At 40.5% G+C, this 20,686-nt stretch overlaps 1 protein-coding gene and 1 long non-coding RNA gene across 2 annotated transcripts in view; both read left to right on the forward strand.

The window, feature by feature from the left end:
* Window positions 1–20,686, forward strand: part of LOC134651450 (superoxide dismutase [Cu-Zn]) — a 394,084-nt gene that overhangs the window by 311,916 nt on the left and 61,482 nt on the right. The window lies entirely within an intron of this gene.
* LOC134651608 (uncharacterized) lies at window positions 2,219–3,491 on the forward strand. Its single transcript, XR_010097135.1, has 2 exons — window positions 2,219–2,288; window positions 3,066–3,491. It is a non-coding gene; the product is annotated as an uncharacterized LOC134651608 (long non-coding RNA).

A 20,686-nucleotide genomic window follows, 5' to 3' on the forward strand; every position in this document is an offset into this window, starting at 1 on the left:
CTCCTCCTGCCGCCCGGCTCAGCCGGTGGGAACTCGGACTATGATGTAGGCCCGTTTCCGTGGGTGAATCGCGTGGGTGATTCGCGTGAGTGAAGTGCGCGTTCCGGTGTACCCTTCGCCGCCTTCCGAAGGGGAAACATGGTGGACAGTCGTGCCCCCGCGCACGTCAGCGTGTGCCGCCAGCTTGGCGGCGCGGCGCATTGACGCCGCCTCCCACCGCAGGGCGCTGCTTCGGCCCGTGGGCAGCGTGCCGGACGGCGCTACCAGCCGTTCGACGACCCCAAGGTTTCAGCACACGGCCCCCCGCGCACATCATCGAACTCCACGGCGCGGCGTACCCGCGCCGTCCCATAGCCGTAGGGCACGGCCCCGACCCGCAGACCGTGCGTCAGGCGGCCCAGAGCGCCGCTTGACGATCCCGAGGCTCTTCATGCGGTCCCGCCCGCGAAGATACCGACTGCCGCGGACCGTTCTCGCCCTGGCTTAAAGAAGTTAAGGCTCGACGAACGGCCGCCGCCTTCTGACCACATCCGCCTGCCGCGGCCTGCAGCAGTGTTTCTCCGGATAACGACCTTGCGCCGGATTCGTGAGTGCACCAAACTTTAGTGTTAGATTTTGGCCAAAATCTCGCGTCCCGTTTGATCTCGCGGCCGTATTTTTAAGGCTCTAGGACTATATTAACGTTCCCCCTCAGCGGTCGGGGTATTCTCTGTTTCCCAGCGCCCGCATCTAGCGAGGTACCATGTAAATAAGGTCTGTCACCGATTTGGAAAGTAAATTGCATGATACACATTTGGCCTTATCCTTTATAGCGCCCTATCCCTACTCTCATAACCAGGTTTAAAGCAACAAGAGGTCCTTGTATTTCAATGGTTCAGTGTCTTGCTGCGAGCCTTATCCGGCATCTATTGTTGAGCATTTAAAAGTGTTGAAAGCATAATCTTAACAAACCACAACTATTCGGCCATCGCCGCTTCAAAAAATTCTCATTTTTTATACACTACATTGTCCACATTAAAAAAACATATTACATTACATCTGACCTATTATCACGCCATTATATTATATTGCCGGGTCTATTGATACTGCAAACAGCCTTATACACGCGAGAGAATTGAGATAAATACCCCAGACGGGCCGACAATAGCGACCGGATTACACGATACGGACAAAAACTAGCAGCGGTGCCCCGTAGCTTAGCAAAGAGAGCAAAAACTATACACGTCATGGGCCCCTCCGTGTATAATAACCTGCCAGCAATAATAACAGACGCACCTAGTTTGTTACTCTTTAAGAACAAACTTAAAACTTGGCTTGTTGAGCGGTCGTTCTATAATATAGAAGAATTTCTGACAATTCTGACTGCGAAATATTAACGTAAATGAATGAAAATATAAAACTACGCAAGTAGCGAATCAACTTTAATATTTAGAATACTTTGTAATTTTTGTTTTTATTATGTTATTTGACAAAGGGATGTAACGATACCGATACCGATACGATATATCGGCCGATATAATCGGCAGGCCGATATATCGGCATCGCCGATTTAAATACACCCGATATCATAACAAAATGTAAACAACCCACAGTAAGGTATTTTATTGGGCAAGAATATTCTTCACCTCAATTTTAACTTGATGTGTCAAAACTTACGTAAGTTTTACTACGATAGATTACTTACTCAACGTAACAGTGAAGCTGCTATAATCGTGCTATTTTGCTAATAGGAATATATTTTTCTTTGTTTTTAGTTTTCAGTTTTTACACTTCTTAAAATCAAATGTCTATTGAACATAAGTATGTTTTATGCATATAAAGGATATAATTATTAATTTATTTCAATAGTCAATAGTCAAAATATACTTTATTAATGTAGGCCTAGCAACAAGCACTTATGAATCGTAACATACTTATAAATTATCTTAGCTTAAGACAATTTATAAGTATGTTACGATTCATCATCATTATTAGAGCAATTTATTGATGTTATTATTCCATAATAATATTGGATTATTATACAAATCTAACTTAACACAAATTTAAGAATTTCACAAAAGGATCGTCAAACATGAAAAAAAAATTGTATAAAAAATACTAGTCTAGAATGTTTCTAGAATAAAATCTAAATGTCAAATAAATAAATAAAAAACACAAAAGAAGTACAAACATCGGAATATTCGTCATATCAATTTCCTCATCGTTAATCAAATATACCTAATAAATAAATAATCATTTCGAATAAAAATTAATCCCACGTTGTTTTATCATTAATGTAGTCTTGTGTGGTATAATTAGTGTTGAGTTGCTCACTCGTGAGGCACCTCTTTTGTGCCACTCATTTTGTTAAATCGTCGCAATACTTCACACCGCAAAAATGTCTTACTTTACTCCTCTATTCATTTTACTCATTTACTCGCGCGCATCACAACAGGTCTTACCACACAAATCATTCAAACACTTCATTTGAAAAAACCACTCGCGGCTGAGGCGCGCGAGCGCGCGATGCGCAGTTGCGCACAAGTACTCACAACTCGCAAGAGTCGCGATACTCGCGAGCGCGCGAGCCGCTCGGTACTCGCCGACATTCAAATCCTCATTTGAGTCTCAAATGAGTCTGTTAACTGCCGAACTACAAACCTTATTGCAAAGACAAAAGGTCCACCGACAAATTCGTTGAAGTTTCGCTCACCGCCTCACGCGTCACTGACTGGGACATTCCCTCAAAAATCCTTTCAAAATGAAACAATGAATTATATTTATCCAAAGAGGGAGTGAGACAGACACACGCCCAACTTCAATGTCGCCTCGCCGAAAATGACACACGAAAGACAACAAGCGTAAGCGCTGCAGGCTTTCATACATCTTAAATATGTCTTTCATAAATATGTCTATACATTAAATATTTTTTGTTGCCGTTGGAGTTTTTTGAAGCCGGAGGAACGGTCGATGCAAAAAAATTGTAGTACCTCACCTCATTTGAAGTAAGACATTGTAGTACTTCATTTTAGAAAATGAGGTACTCATACAAACTCATTTTAAATTGATGTCCCACCCATCACTAGGTATAATACGCTTTAGAAATAAGTTTACGCTTTACATCATTCTTAAATTTATTAATAGATAATTCAGTAATATGGTTTGGAAGTTTATTATAAAATCTCACACAATTACCCATGAATGGTTTTTTAATTTTATGGAGCCGAGTGAAGGGCACTGCGAGCTTATGTTTATTTCTAGTATTAATATTATGAATTTCACAATTTTTTCTAAAATTTACAATCTTTTTATGTACATACAGAATATTCTCATAAATGTAGTGCACTGTCATTATGTCAATTTTCTTAAATTTATCTCTAAGTGAGTCTCTATAGTTCATTTTGTATATTGCACGAATAGCCCTCTTCTGCAGAACAAAAATGGTATTTATCTCTGAAGCACCACCCCACAGTAAAATACCATATGCCATAATGCTATGGAAGTAACTAAAATATACTAATCGAGCTGTTTTCACATCAGTTAACTGACGGATTTTGCTCACTGCAAAAGCTGCAGAACTCAAAAGAGTAGCAATATGGGGACCCCACTGGAGTTTAGAATCTAAAGTTATACCAAGAAAAACTGTGTTTACCAACTGTGTGTACCAAGAAAAAGTGTTTGATCCTTTCGCATTTTCTCAAAGGTTAGCTGGAAGAGATCCCTTTTAGGGATAAGTTCGCCTTTGTACATAACATTCTTATTTTTGTTTTGTTTTTGTCCGTTTTATGTAAACCTGTTTATGTGCAATAAAGTGACATACATACATACAAAAACTGTACTATCAACTAATTCCAATTCCTCATCCTTCACAATGACACTTGTTTGCACATGCCTAACGTTACTACTAGTGACAAACTTAATACATTTAGTCTTTTTCTCATTTAACAATAAATTATTAACATTGAATTTTATTTGATTTATTAACTAACTACCAGGCTATCGATATCGGTATCGGTATCGGTATCGCCGATTATTTACTTTAAATATCGGTATCGGTATCGTATCGGTAAAATCATGTATCGTTACATCCCTATTATTTGTACTAGCTATGTAAGTTGACATGTAATCACCTATTACTAATAAAGTATTAGTATGAGTATGAGTATGATACAAGTTACCAATTTACATTAAATTTATAGAAAATATGTTAAAAGAGGACCCAAGCTTTTCATATTAGTTACAAATTTAAAACAGGTTTTTCGATGGGCCGGCAGTGCTATTATTTGTGGTTAAGCAACAGACAAGTAGTATTTTATTATAATTATTTTCTTAAAATAATATCATTACATAATACAACAAAACCTTTTTATCACCAAGTGGGTTGTTGTAAAGAAAGCATCAGAGGTAGTGTCAACTGTAGGTATGGTGCGGGAATGAGAAGACGGATTTTGAGTCGAATATTGCCAAAAATGCAAGCGAAACGGTATACGTGTGCGCTTCGTGAAGGTGCAATGGCGACTAGAGGTCAAACGGTGCACACATGTATACCAGTTCCTTCACATTCGCTTTATTATAAAAAAACTGTTTCCTTAACTAGGTACACAGATGGCGTTACAGGTAAGTAATATTAGGATATTTATCTTATATTTTTACATAATATATATGTGTATTTATTTATGCATGTATAAACTATTATTATTTTTGGTAGATTTTAAGTATGTAAATGTTTTTAGGAACGTTCTTAGCGAGCATTGTCCCACACAGGGTGCGTATGAGTTTCTAGCGTTAACATCCTCCCCCTTAGTGCAGCCCTAGCTGCACTCATCTCCCATGGGAAGCAATGCAACGCGTGTAGCAGGTCGCTTGTATATTTACTTATTCCAAAGTAAAATGTGCATAAACGGTGCGCAGTTTGCGCCAAATTCAAAGCCGTCATAGCGTATGCCTTCACAGGTTCCGAGGTAGTTTGTAGTTTCACGCCAAAAAACCGCAGCGCGTTCTTATCTTCCTCTTGTGATTCCGAATTATCCATAATAGGTGCGACAGTTTCCGGATCGGAAGTATTGTTTTTGTTGACCTTATTTTGTAAATAATTCGCACTATCTATGCACGCCGGTAACAGCTGATAAGACAGGCAATAAATCAGTGGGGGCCGCGGGGGCGAGGGGTGCAGGCGCCAGGTGATACAGTGGCTGCGCTCGCGCTGATAAAAGTGCTGCGTCATTCCGTAGCCGGCCGCCGGGCGCAGCGCATATGTTACCATGCACACACCAGCCGAGCGGTGTGCGTGTGAGATAAGGCTTATTTTCGCTTCCCCGTATTATTGTAAGAGGTTCAACCAGATGATAATGGTCCTGACCAATTAACAATTGCGGTTTAACGTCGACGCGCAATACATATTGCTTAAGTCTTTTAATTGTTCGTAGCTCTCAAATTTAACACGGGATAGCTTTTGTACTGGCAAATCAAGATCACTCATTTTACGCGCGCACAGATCGAATGATTCACCTGTATTGTTTGTAATGGTTAAGTTTACAATTTCACTTTTGCATTGTAATTCTGTATTTTTCCAAGCACCTTGAACTTGTAACGCTGTAGCCGCGCAAGCCTAATGTGTCGGCGAGATCAGCTGATACCAGAGATATTGATGCTGCGTCATCGAGTAACGCGCAGATTCGCTTGCTTCCATTAGGTCCGTGCACCACTAATGATACTACTTTTAATAGCACTGTCTTATTATCAATGTTTATGTTATTTACATAATCACTTAAGTCCGCGGTTTCACTCTCGTTAGATTGTACGGCAAATTCACTGTCAATAACGTTAACATAGTTCTCACTTAAACCATTGTTGTTTTTTGGAATCCAATGTAGTAATTTATGATGATCCTGGCCGCAGTCATCCACGTTGCAGGCCGCGGCGGGGCATGTCTGCTCCGGACTTTGAGTTTTAGAAGTTGAGGCACTAATGGCACTTTGCAGAGCGTTAGCTAATTTTTCGATGTCGCTCGGATCACGCGAAGACTGCTGGGATACTGTCCGAGGTGCTGGCTGCGGAGTTGGCTGAGCGGCGGGTTGCGGTTGCGGGGCCGGCTTAGTCGATTTATCAGCGCGAGGGGCGATCAACTTGGCGTAAACAGCGAGTGGTTCGCCAGCGGGACCGGCGGCGGCGGCGGTGGCCGGGTAGTCGGCGCGAGCGGCGGCGGTGGCCGGGAAATCGGCGCGAGCGGCGGCAGCGGCCGGATAGTCGGCGCGAGCGGCGGCGGTGGCGGCGGCAGCCGGGTAGTCGGCGCGAGCGGCGGCGGCGGCCGGGAAGTCGGCGCGAGCGGCGGCGGTGGCGGCGGCGGCCGGGTAGTCGGCGCGAGCGGCGGCGGCGGCCGGGAAGTCGGCGCGAACGGCGGCGGCGGCCGGATAGTCGGCGCGAGCGGCGGCGGTGGCGGCGGCGGCCGGGTAGTCGGCGCGAGCGGCGGCGGCGGCCGGGTAGTCGACGCACGGCGCGCCCGGCTTTTCGGCGGAGGCGGCGGTCGGCTCGCCGTTAACGTAGCTGGTGGTTTCGAGTTCTTGACGTGGTTTTTGTTCTGTAACTTGATCACTGCGCACGAGCCATTCTTCAACCTTTTTATAACTAGAGCTAGCAGAACGATGTGATCTGTCACTTCCATTCGGTTGCACTTCCAGGGCTGCGATCTCCAAAGCTAATTTTTTATCGATTAATTCTTTGTCGATTTTAGCCTTACACTCTGCAGCCTCTAGTTCTAACTGCATTTTTCTAGCCATAAAAACCGACGAGGATACCGATTTATTACTGCGCGGAGGGTGTGGTTTCACAACGTCGTTCTTGGCTTCCGCATTATTTTCTGATTGATGCTCGGGCATAGGATGGGGCTGCTGAGCGGACGGTTTTCCATCATTCTCCACTAGATTGGACGATGCTTCATTCTTCATGCGTCGCGTTTGAATAACACTGCGCGGCGGTGACATCGTGATCTAGTCCTGCTTACAGGTTCTGTTCCCGTGATCCGGTCGAAGTACCAATTTGTCAACTGTAGGTATGGTGCGGGAATGAGAAGACGGATTTTGAGTCGAATATTGCCAAAAATGCAAGCGAAACGGTATACGTGTGCGCTTCGTGAAGGTGCAATGGCGACTAGAGGTCAAACGGTGCACACATGTATACCAGTTCCTTCACATTCGCTTTATTATAAAAAAACTGTTTCCTTAACTAGGTACACAGATGGCGTTACAGGTAAGTAATATTAGGATATTTATCTTATATTTTTACATAATATATATGTGTATTTATTTATGCATGTATAAACTATTATTATTTTTTGGTAGATTTTAAGTATGTAAATGTTTTTAGGAACGTTCTTAGCGAGCATTGTCCCACACAGGGTGCGTATGAGTTTCTAGCGTTAACAGGTAGTCTGAACGGGTTTGATGTAAAATTCACTTATGAGGTTTATTTTACAAGCATCAGAACTACTACTCAGATAGTGGTTATACAAAAATGTGTACAACCTACACGTACTAAATTCATAATTTATTTATTTGCGTAAGATAGTACATTCAGGTTCATATAAGATTATGTCTTTAATAATCATTTAAGGAAAAGTCATTCAAGTAATAGTCAAACCGTTTTGTTTTATATAAAAATTCAAGTAGTTTTATAGTGGCAATGTTTAACTTATGTGGCAAGTCAGTGCTAAGAATTGTCTCATCTATCGGTAAATCCATATGATGAAAATCTACTTAAAGGTTGACGCAAACAATCCTTTATTATCTCAATACGGAATAAATTTCAGGCCCATATTCTCATTATGTGATTTTTGCATAAATATTAACAGTCACAGTACGCCCGGGCCCGCGCCGGCAGAGGTTTAAACACGTATAAGTGGTTCAAGCGAAGGCACGGAGACCTAAATAGAACCGTTTTCCCCCGAAGGGTAAAAAACGGATATTTAGGTTCCTGCCGAAACTTGAACCACCGCTAAGGGCCTTGCCGGCTTATATGGTACCGAGGTGAAAGCAGCCGAGTGCTGGCAACCGGGCGGTATTATTACTTGAGTGGCGCGATAAATGTCGCTACTAGTTGATGAATTCGATTGATTATATCTGAGTTAGGGCTTGCAATCCGGATATCCGGATATCCGTCCAATTTAATATCCGTATTTAGATTAAGTAATACTACAAATTTTAAGAAAACTATCTTAAAAACTTTGAAATTTATGATAGTATTCACGTTTTCGGTTGATTTTATTTATTTGGATACATTTTTACGTTATAAAAACTGTTTATTGAAATATTACTCCTTGATTGCCGACTCTTCGTCGATATTCTTATGCAGATCGACCTAGCTCCGTAAAAGTAACTTTGAGCGTACTTTGTACCGTGTTCTTGTCAAACATGATTTGCTGTTATTATTGTTAGCGTCCGAATACTTACGTTATTAACAAAGGGCGAACATAACTAAAACGAGTCCAACGGAGGAGGACTTCGGTTGATATTGAACTGCCGAACGAAATGCAGTAGGGTTTAGCAGACGATAAAGAAGGTTTTAGCATTTTCTATTTGAATAAATCTGTAATGAAAACCTTGATTGACTTTAAATGCAATGTAAAATCTCAACAAGAAGAGACTGGTCTAACACTTAGAAGATATTCGATTCTCTAAATATTATCAAAACCCCTATCAAGAAATGAATTTCGCAGCGCAGACTGCCAATATTAAATTGAGGGTTGAAGTATCGCCATAACCTAGTAAATTATTACTAACTAGCGACCCGCCCCGGCTTCGCACGGCACGGGTAACAAATTATACATAAACCCTCCTATTGAATCACTCTATTTAAAAAAAACCGCATCAAAATCCGTTGCGTAATTTTAAAGATCTAAACATACATACAGACAGACAGACAGACAGATAGACAGCGGGAAACGCCTTTGTTTTATACTATGTAGTGGTATAGTTTGTATCACCTGTTCGAAAAACCATATCTAATTGTTCACGTGCGTTGAACATACGACTACATCAGCAGCAGAGCAAATTGGGACAACAAAACCGCCGACTACGGAAACGCACACGAACGTAACTTTTAATTGTATAGAATCACTCATATGCAGAATTTTTGTATAAATAGAATAATCATTGTAAATAAACCCTCTTTTCTCATTTGGACTCCGTGTTTACTTCATCAACCAGGTTACTCTCCGTCACTGTGGCATAAGACACCTTCACGCCTCAATTAGTTGCATGAGTCTGTGTAACTAGCAGTGACTATCCAAAACCCATTTACCCATATCCTTCCAACCTTCCGTCTGTACCCGTAGGTCGCAAAGGTGCAGACATCCCTGTTTATTATATTTATTTATATGTAAACTGAATCTATGGTAGGGCTAGGGAATTAGGGTTGTTTAGGGTTGACTAGGGCAGTAGGAGTTAGGCATAATAGGTTTACAGCTCTCCCATAGATAAAGTTGGTTGAATCCCTTCCGGATTTAACATTTGGTCCTTCGAGCAACTTATGAACCGCGGCCCTCTTTGTCCCTTATTTGATTTGACTGACTGACACTTTGGAAAGCTGTGTACTGGTGTACTCAAAGCATCAGTGCGTGGTGGACTGAAGTACCTATACGTTAATGTTCCCTGAGAAGGTACCCATATAGTAGCAAATCGGTCGCTGGCTTCCCACAAGCGGGTTCCACCAGTTGATTGAGAGTTGAGTTGCACATACTATATGCGAGGGCGCAGGGTCACTGACGTATTGACGTTGTAGGTAAATAGGAGTAGGTTAGGGAAAGTAGGGCATCAAGAAAGAAAAAAGAAGACTGAAGACACAATGGACGTGTTGCAGATCAACGAAGTAATCAAAAGCCAAGAAAAAGACTATTTGGATATCGAGAGGATATGGGATAACATCAAAAAAGACTCAAAAACACGTAAGACGCAGAAATACATCGACGAGAGAAGAGCATTACTAGACAGCATTTACGAACGCGCATTACAAAACCACAAGTTATTAGAAGATCAAGAACTAATGTCGACTCACAAATACATAACTTGCCGTTACTTCGACTCAAACATACAAAAGTCATATGACGCGGCTAAGGAACACTTGGCAGCACACGAAAAATATTTAAAAACACAAATTGACATCAAGTTGCCTCAAGCAAGTGGGCAAGACCACAAAACAAAAGACAAGACAACGACGGAAGGCTTTGGTACGACGCCAAAGTTATTTATCCAAAAATATCGACTTAACCAGCTCAAGAAAAAGTTATCAACTGCACAGACCGCTATTGTCGAGAAAAAACCGGCATGGCACTTACAAGGACTAGTAAATAGTCTAGAAAAACAATTTCAAGAAATAGACGACAACCATATGTACTTACTTATGGAGCAAAGTACACTCAACGACGAATATTTTACAGACAATTTATTTGAAACCGCGCAAGGTGAATACGACTCAATAATGGACATTTTACAAGAAAAAATAAACGACAATTCGACTCAAAGTATGAAGACTACATCGACGAAATTACCCCGAATTACCATACCATATTTCACGGGAGGCTATGAATCATGGAATTCATTTTATGACTTATTCAAGAAAATTATTGACGACGACTGTACTATTTCGGTAACAGAAAAAATGCAATACCTAAAGACGCATGTTCGAGGCGAGGCAGAAAAGCTAATCAAGCATTTGACAGTGAACGAGGTCAACTATAAGGCAGCGCTCACACTACTAGCGAAACGATATAAGGACGAGCGACTTATTTCGCAGACATTTATAGACAAGTTACTTGATTTACCAAAAATTCAAGTTGCAAATGCAAAAATGTTACGCAATATGCACGACTGTATCAACGAAAGTTTGGAGGCATTAAAAAATCAAAGTATTGACATTTCTACGTGGGACCCAATACTATCTCGCATTGTAAGTCGAAAATGGGATTCAGACACTAATATGAAGTATGAGGACCAATTAGAAGATCCAATTAAAGTACAAAATTTTGAAAAAATGATGAAGTTTTTGGAAAAACGCTTTAAAAGTTTGGAATCGAGCAAACCACCTCAATATAGCTCAACGGGATCATCGTTACCACGGACTCAAGAAAAACCGTCATCATGGGGTGAGAAGAAAGGCTCGTGTTGGTATTGCAAAGGCGAGCATAACATTCACCAGTGTTCGTCATTTAAAACGCTAAACGTCAATGACCGCATAAAAAATGTGCATGAAAAGCAAATGTGTTATACTTGCCTAATGCACGACAACAAGAAGCAGTGCGTCAGCCAAAAGTACAATAAGTGTGACACATGCGGTAAGGCTCATGCTACACTGTTACACAGAAACTTTAATGATTATTCATCAACGAAAAATCAGTCACGTAATTACGGTAATGACAATAATACAAATGGAACAAGACCAGGATCGTCTAAGTCAACATTTAGACCATCACCAAAACAGCCTCAACCAGAAAAAAATAATACGAATACATCGACTCACCAGACCGACAACAATAAAAAAAACCGTGCTTCTAGCCACAGCCTTAGTACGGACGACAGCGTTAGACGGATCACCGCAGTTATTGCGGGTGTTATGTGACCAAGGATCTGAAGTTTCCTTATGCACTGAAGAATCAGCACAGCTTTTAGGGTTCCCAAGACAAAAAATAAAAGCAGAAATTAAAGGAATAGCCGATGAGAGGCCGAAAACCTCGAACTACAAGATTGACGCCACATTACGACCACGATTTTCAAGCGAGTACGCATTACAAACGTCACTGATCATACTACCGAAACTTACTGGGTCATTACCTAATCAAGATATAAAACCACTAAAGAATAAAAAAATTGAAAATAAAATACTTGCCGACCCTACTTATTACAAACGAGGTCCGATTGACATTATTTTGGGCGCAGAAGACTACAGCAAATTACTGTTACCTGGATTCGACAAGCTAGAAAACGGCGTCATCGCTCAAAATACAGAACTAGGGTGGATATTGAGCGGTCTAGGATTCACCGAAAGTTCAAAGGGACTAAAACTGACAAGCTTAGTCACGCGCTACGACGACACAGATTTCTCAAAATTTTGGGAGCTAGAAGAGGTCACAGATGACCATCAAATGAAAAACCTTGATTACCAATGTGAACAATTATATAACGACACAACACAACGAAACCCAGATGGGACCTATACAGTCAGACTTTTATTTAAGGACCCAGACCAGGACTACGGGAATACTAGACAAAAAGCGGTTGCCAGACTAATACAGCTTGAGAAAAGGCTAGGAAAAAATTCGAAATTACACCAGGAATATCACGACTTCATGAAAGAATACTACGATATGGGTCACATGACAAAAATAAACAAAGCAGACTACTACAATGGCAAGTTTTACATTCCACATCAGCCTGTAATTCGAGAAGAGGCATTGACCTCTAAACTACGTTGTGTATTCGACGCTAGTAGCAAATCAAGCAAGAATATAAGCCTTAATGACAGCTTGCATAAAGGCCCCCGACTACAGCAAGAGTTAGCCACGATATTATTAAGATGGCGCAAGCATAAGTTTGTATTTATGGCCGACGTAGAAAAGATGTATCGGTTCATTAAAATACATCCAGAAGACTATACTTATCAGAGAATATTATGGAGGTGGACTCCTCAACAAGAAATAGAGGAATATGCGTTAACCACAGTGACGTATGGAACGGCTTGCGCACCATACGCAGCCGTCAAAACGCTGCAACAGTTGGCAAAAGACGAACAGCATAACTTTCCCGCAGCAAGCAAAGTCGCTGTAGAAGATTTTTACGTCGATGATGTCCTGTCTGGAGGGAACGACTTAGAGCAAACAAGGGTGTTACAGACCCAATTAACCGACATGTTGCGTACAGGAGGATTTAACTTAAGAAAGTGGTCCTCAAATAGTGCCGAATTATTAGAAAAAATTCCCACCCAAAACACAAACGACAAAATGGTTAAGTTACCACTAGAAGAAGCAAGGAAGTCACTAGGAGTCATGTGGTCGCCAGAAGAAGACACATTTCAGTTTAAAATAACCATAACCGAAGAAGCTCAACCGACAAAGCGATTTATATTCTCTGAGATCGCTAAATTATTTGACCCTCACGGCTGGCTACAACCAGTTACAATCACTATGAAACTTTTAATACAAGAAATCTGGACTCTTGGAATAGACTGGAGTGACAAAGTTCCATATCACATTATAACGAAATGGAATAATATTCAACAACAATTAAAAACACTTGAAAATATCAAGATACCAAGGTGGATCCATTATGATGAGTCAGGCATCGAGTTATATGGATTTTGTGACTCATCGGAAAAAGCTTACGGTGCAGTCGTTTATGGACGAGTGACAGTGAATGGCACGTACAAAATAACATTATTACAAGCAAAAACTAAAGTCGCGCCAAACAAACATAAAACGACCCTTCCACGTCTAGAATTATGTTCGGCCGTTCTTCTTACAAAATTAATGAATAAAGTAAACAAAGCGCTCAACTGCAAGGACACGAAAATGTATTGTTACACAGACTCCATGATTACGCTGGGATGGATTCGGGGAGAAGCAGACAGGTGGAAAACGTTTGTAGCAAATAGAGTGTCGGAAATACAAAAAACCTTACCAAATGCAATTTGGAACCACGTCATCTCCGAAGAAAACCCAGCAGATATCATATCAAGAGGCATCGAACCCAGTAAATTGCAGAATCACGAGTTGTGGTGGAATGGTCCAAAATGGTTACAAACAAACAAAAATATAATTACAGAAATTATACCTGACCCAATAGAAGAAATTAAACACTGTCACCAGATTTTAGCACTGCCGGAAGACCCAAGTAAAATTTAAGACAGATTTTCAAGTTTTCAAAGAATGGTACGAGTGATCTCGCACTGTTTGAGATTTATACGACGCAAAAAAATGTCGGAGAAATTGACGTGTGAAGAAATCGAAGCAACTAAACAACACATTATTAAACAAGTACAAATTCAAGCTTTCCAACAAGAATACAAAATGCTCAAAAAAGGACAACAATTGTCAAAAGGAAATCGACTTTCAAGTTTGGACCCATTCATTGACGAATCTGGACTCATACGCGTCGGTGGGAGATTACAAAACTCGCACTTACCGTACGAACAAAAACATCCTGCAGTACTACCATATGATCATCACGTGACGAAAACAATAATACACGACGCGCACATGCAAACATTGCACGGCGGGAATCAGCTGACATTAGCATACATACGACAGCGATACTGGATACTAGGCGGAAAACGTAAAGTAAAAAGTTACATAAATAAATGCGTAAAGTGCATTAGATACAAGGCTGAAACAGCAAAACAGAAAATGGGACCCCTTCCGAAACCACGTGTAACGCAATCATTTCCATTTAGTCATACAGGGTGTGACTATGCGGGACCAATTCAAGTACGAGCAATGAAAGGTAGAGGTCACAAGTCCTATAAAGGATACATAGCAGTATTTATCTGCTTAGCTACAAAAGCTATACACCTGGAGCTTGTGGGAGACTTATCCACAGAATCCTTCATTGCAGCCCTACGTAGATTCATGGCTAGAAGGGGCCCAGTGACACATATATACAGCGACAACGGTACAAACTTTGTAGGAGCCGCCAATTATCTACATAAAGAAATACTAGACATAACTCAATCACCGCAGTTTCAAAATGCAGTAACGAACATTGGCACGCAGTGGCATTTTATACCACCAGCAGCCCCGCACTTCGGAGGAATTTAGGAAGCAGGAGTCAAGTCAATGAAACATCATTTACGAAGAGTGATAGGAGACAGCACGTTAACATATCAGGAGCTGGCCACATTCTTGACCCAAATTGAAGCATGCCTGAACTCCAGACCTCTGTGCATACAGTCGGACAACATTAACGACAATATTATATTGACTCCAAGTCATTTTCTAATCGGTCGAGAAGCAGTAGGCGTACCCGACCCTATATCTGACACAAACACAGACTTATTAAACCGCTGGAGACTCGTAAATAAGATGAAGAAAGACTTCTGGAACAGCTGGACTAAAGAATATTTACATCAATTACAACAACGCTATAAATGGAAAACAAACGAGCAGAATTTAAAAATCGGTACTGTTGTATTAATCAAAGACCAGAACATATCGCCTAGCAAATGGCCTTTAGCAAAAATTAAATACATTCACCCGGGAAACGACGGAGCGACAAGGGTTGTAACTCTGGAGAGATCGCAGGGAGCCGACCAGAAACGAGCCATCCACACACTTATACCATTACCAGTTAATGAAAACTTAGAGACAGCAACGAGTAAAACGCCTGCCAAAAACACAACCGCAAACAAATATACGACAAATCACTATACAACGAAAAAAGGAGCCTTTTATTACTGGATGACAATGTGTTTGACCATGTTGTCATTGTGTAGTCTCACAGGAGCGAACTACACAACCAAGAACCTTAGGCCAGGACTCTATATTGAGCAAATGGGAAATGCGACTCTAGATAGAGGAACATTTAGAATCGAATTACATTACGAAAGACGCATGTTAGAAGAAAATTTAAACAAGACGAAAGACGTGTCAAACCAATTTCAGGCGCTATGTAATTACGCGACGTCAATTGAAAGTAAAACTTACTGTACACAGGATTATCACCACTTGCAAGAAGAAGTTTATAAACTTGAAAAAGTTCACGAATACTTAACCGAAATTAATCACACTCGGAAAAAAAGAGGATTACTGGGCCAGTTTATGACGTCAGTTTTCGGGGTCAATGACGAAGTGTACAAAAATATGGACACTTTGCAAAAAAACCAGCAAAAGCTAATAGATGCTGCTAATCATCAAACAAAATTTATGATCTCGACAATCTCAACCGTTAACGACACAGAAGAAAGGATTAGAAATAAATTAGAACGATTTCAGACGAAGCTTAACCTAGCAATGACCTACATTAATGAAAACAGCAAATGGTACAAGTCAATAAACAGTAATACTATTCAAATACAAGTACTTCAATCTTACCAATTGGCACACAACTACATTGAGGAAATAATTGACTATTATTCGGGGATCGTGCAGATATACATTTCAAAAGCAACAATATACAGTGTATTGAACCCTAAAAATGTCGCAAACATTATCACCAAAGCGAACAGCAAGTTACCGTCAAATTTAAATATCATTCAGACTCAGTTGATTCGTACGCGATTGTCCGAAAACGAAACTCACATTCAAGTATTAGCCTATTATCCCATAGCAGAAAAGGCAAAATACATGTTAGTACACATTACTCCGATTCCTAAGAAAAATAGTAACGGAACATTTGAGAGCATGGACATTCCACAGACATTTATGGGAATAGACTATAACAATGAACGATATTTTCAACTTACTCACGATGAATTTAAGAACTGTTTGCATAGACTAACTAATTATATTTGTTTTCCTCTGGCGGTGAAGAACATGCAATTACACCAAAATTGCATTGTTAAACTGATAACCAAAAACGACAACACTACCGACTGTCCTATTCGCAGTTATAACATACCTAGCGATATCATTTGGAAACAACTTCAGATGACAAACACTTGGCTATATTTGACTAGATACCCAGAGACTGTGTCCATTGTGTGTGACGGTCAGAGGCAAGAAATTATGATTCATGACGTAGGAATAATACGAATTTCAGAAAACTGTATTATAAAAACAATTACGACTACGTTAGCTGCCAAGAGATTAGCTCTAACAAACGTGTTAGAGTCATTTAGTAAAGTAGCTAAATTTAAGTTAATTAATCAAACGTTAATTCATAGTCATAGAGATATTTCTAGAGAACAAGTATTAGACAATTCATTAGATATTTTTAATAAGTTAAAGAATAAAGAAACTGCCCTACAAACAACCCTAGACAATACTGTTTGGAGTAGCATAACTACCCAAACCTACGTAGCTAGCTTTTCGACTATTTTAGGATGCATAATTATAACGATACTAATATATTGTTTTGGTCCAAAGGTGCTACGGGGACTACGAGCAACGGCAGCCAGACGATCATGGTCACCGGCGAGCGACTACAATCCTGAGCCACCTCAACCCAGTGGTGGCAGCGACCAACCTCAACCCAGTGGCGGCAGCGTCCAGCCTGCAACCCGGCGCCCCACCACACCACACATCTACGCTCTTCCAAAGAGACGACAGAACGAGCCCGCACTAGAACTATACGAGCTGGAAACATACACTGATCCTGCTCCGGAGACGCGCCAGAATGTTCACGTGCGTTGAACATACGACTACATCAGCAGCAGAGCAAATTGGGACAACAAAACCGCCGACTACGGAAACGCACACGAACGTAACTTTTAATTGTATAGAATCACTCATATGCAGAATTTTTGTATAAATAGAATAATCATTGTAAATAAACCCTCTTTTCTCATTTGGACTCCGTGTTTACTTCATCAACCAGGTTACTCTCCGTCACTGTGGCATAAGACACCTTCACGCCTCAATTAGTTGCATGAGTCTGTGTAACTAGCAGTGACTATCCAAAACCCATTTACCCATATCCTTCCAACCTTCCGTCTGTACCCGTAGGTCGCAAAGGTGCAGACATCCCTGTTTATTATATTTATTTATATGTAAACTGAATCTATGGTAGGGCTAGGGAATTAGGGTTGTTTAGGGTTGACTAGGGCAGTAGGAGTTAGGCATAATAGGTTTACAGCTCTCCCATAGATAAAGTTGGTTGAATCCCTTCCGGATTTAACACTAATCTAGTCAGGCAATTAAAGGTTGTGTATGAAATTTTTGCCGAAATTCATTTTTAGTTTTTGGAGAGTATAATTTAATTTTGCCATTACGTGGCAAATCAACACAATAATTCGTAGGTACTAACTTAACTAACCTAACTTCACGCGCGGTTACACCAGCTGTATGTTTGCACTTGCACATCAACTTCAAATCATCGGCGAAAAGGTAGAACGCCATAATACTTGCTGGTACGCAGCCTTGTGTACGTAATAGTAGTTTATGTGACTGCTACATAATGAGAGGCATTAAAATACGAGTGTGGGTTTAAGAAACGAACGGTAGTGAGTTTCTTAATAGGATCACACGAGTGTTTTAATACCTAATTATGTACAGTTACATACACTACTTTATCTAAACACATACTTAAAACGAATTAAAAGATCAAATGGCGGTGAATGAAAAAATTTTCAAGCATGTCACGCATCCGTAGTTTTTTTAAATTACTAGACAAAAGAATGAAGTCCCTAATCTCATGTCACTCGAGATCAAATATCGTGCGGTTTATAATAAAAAAACATACTAAATTGACGTTTCGTATCGATAACTATTTTAATACCTATATGGATACTAGAATAGAGACCCACTTGAGTATTGACTGCTGTTCCAAATTTAAACTCATAACCTTACAACAATCTATAACATTATGTACATTAAAGTACTACCACAGAATTTTCCTACTACCACAGATAAGAAAGTTCTCATAGTAAAATTAGTTGTAATAAAGCTGGTCATTTCCTACGGTTTCTGAACGCATTATAGAGCACTAATGACATGTATGTAGATAAAATTGTATTATATTACACTTTTTATTAAATTCATCTGGGTTTTATGAAATAAAAAGTAAGTATTCGAATTATCCGTTTTATCCGGATATCCGGATACTAAAATAATAAATATTCCAAATATCCGGATACGAAAAATGGGCGGATATCGCAAGCCCTAGTCTGAGTTACAAGGGTGTTATCTCGTAAGTGGTTCAAGCGAAGGCACGGAGACCTAAATCATTGGTTTCAGTCATCGCGTCCCGTTTGATACTTTGTCAGATGATAGTTTTGGTGCTATTGTTAATTAAAAAACACATCTGGATCACATGAACATATATTAGATTTTATTTATTTATTTGCTTGATATGCTCATGTAACCAGCTGACGGTGATTCCACCGCGATACAACCGGCTGACGAGTTTTTTTTATTAACAATAGCACCTAAACTATCATCTGACAAAGTATCAAGCGGGAGGCGATGACTGAAAAAAAAAATTTTTTTTACATGTTCATGTGACCAGCTGACGGTGATTCCACCGCGATACAACCGGCTGACGATTATTTTTATTAACAATAGCGCCTAAACTATCATCTGACAAAGTATCAAGCGGGAGGCGATGACTGAAAAAAAAAATTTTTTTTACATGTTCATGTGACCAGCTGACGGTGATTCCACCGCGATACAACCGGCTGACGATTTTTTTTATTAACAATAGCACCTAAACTATCATCTGACAAAGTATCAAGCGGGAGGCGATGACTGAAAAAAAAAATTTTTTTTAAGAAGAAGAAGAAGAAGAAGAAATACATTTATTTAGCATCAGGTACAAGTAACACACAATACAAGTAACACAAACAACTTAGATGCTAAACAGGATCCCCACTCAGCATAATGCCACGGCAAGCCATGACGCTGATTTTCAGTGGGTACCTGACTTAAAACTAATCTACATCTAAACTAAGACTAAACGAGTGGCAACACACAATTCAGACACAGATTACAAAATACATACAATAAAAGAGGGAAACTACAACCAAGAATAAACTTAAATTAAACAGTAGTTCAGCATTTTAGCATGCTTAACGTTGCGGACCGTTGTTGGCTTGCATACTGGAGTTACTGGGTAGGTAAGCAAGCAGGCGACAGGAAGGAGACAATTATGTAGTTTGTACGTTCAACAAGTATGCTCGAAATTTAGATTTAAAAGTGTTAAGAGATTTCAGTGCACGGATCGGCACATGTTCATGTGACCAGCTGACGGTGATTCCACCGCGATACAACCGGCTGACGATGTTTTTTATTAACAATAGCACCTAAACTATCATCTGACAAAGTATCAAGCGGGAGGCGATGACTGAAAAAAAAAATTTTTTTTACATGTTCATGTGACCAGCTGACGGTGTTTCCACCGCGATACAACCGGCTGACGATTTTTTTTATTAACAATAGCATCTAAACTATCATCTGGCAAAGTATCAAACGGGAGGCGATGACTGAAAATATTTTTTTTTTACGTGTTTCGGTGGCTGCCATTCCTCAACCCACCAACGGAGCGGCAGCTGACGTCCACGAGGGTTCATCATACATAGCCGTTAACCACTATAGGAGTTATCGCCTGGGAGGCGATTGGTCATGGAAACCTGTTCGTGGCTCGCGGTCTATTATGGCTTTCCCCAAAATTGGGGCCGAACGGATGTACTTTTAGCTACCTGTAGCAAAGCGACGAAATCGCGGAGTGAGACACGCCTGACCGAGCGAAGCGAGATGGGTCAGAATCCAAAATCTTAACCCTTTTTAGGGTTCCGTACCCAAAGGGTAAAAAACGGGACGCTAGCTATTACTACTGACTTCGCTGTCCGTCCGTCCGTCCCTCCGTCCGTCCGTCTATCACCAGGCTGTATCTCATGAACCGCGATAGTATGATGTAAGTATCTCTGTTGCCGCTGTAACAACAAATACTAAAAATAAAATAAAATAGATATTTAAGGGGAGCTCCCATACATCAAACAAGATTATTTTGCTCTATTTTTTGTTGATGGTGCGGAACCCTCCGTGCGCGAGTCGACTCTCGCTTGGCCGGTTTTT

Source organism: Cydia amplana, chromosome 10 (genome assembly GCF_948474715.1).
Source record: "Cydia amplana chromosome 10, ilCydAmpl1.1, whole genome shotgun sequence".
Taxonomy (NCBI): Eukaryota; Metazoa; Arthropoda; class Insecta; order Lepidoptera; family Tortricidae; genus Cydia; species Cydia amplana.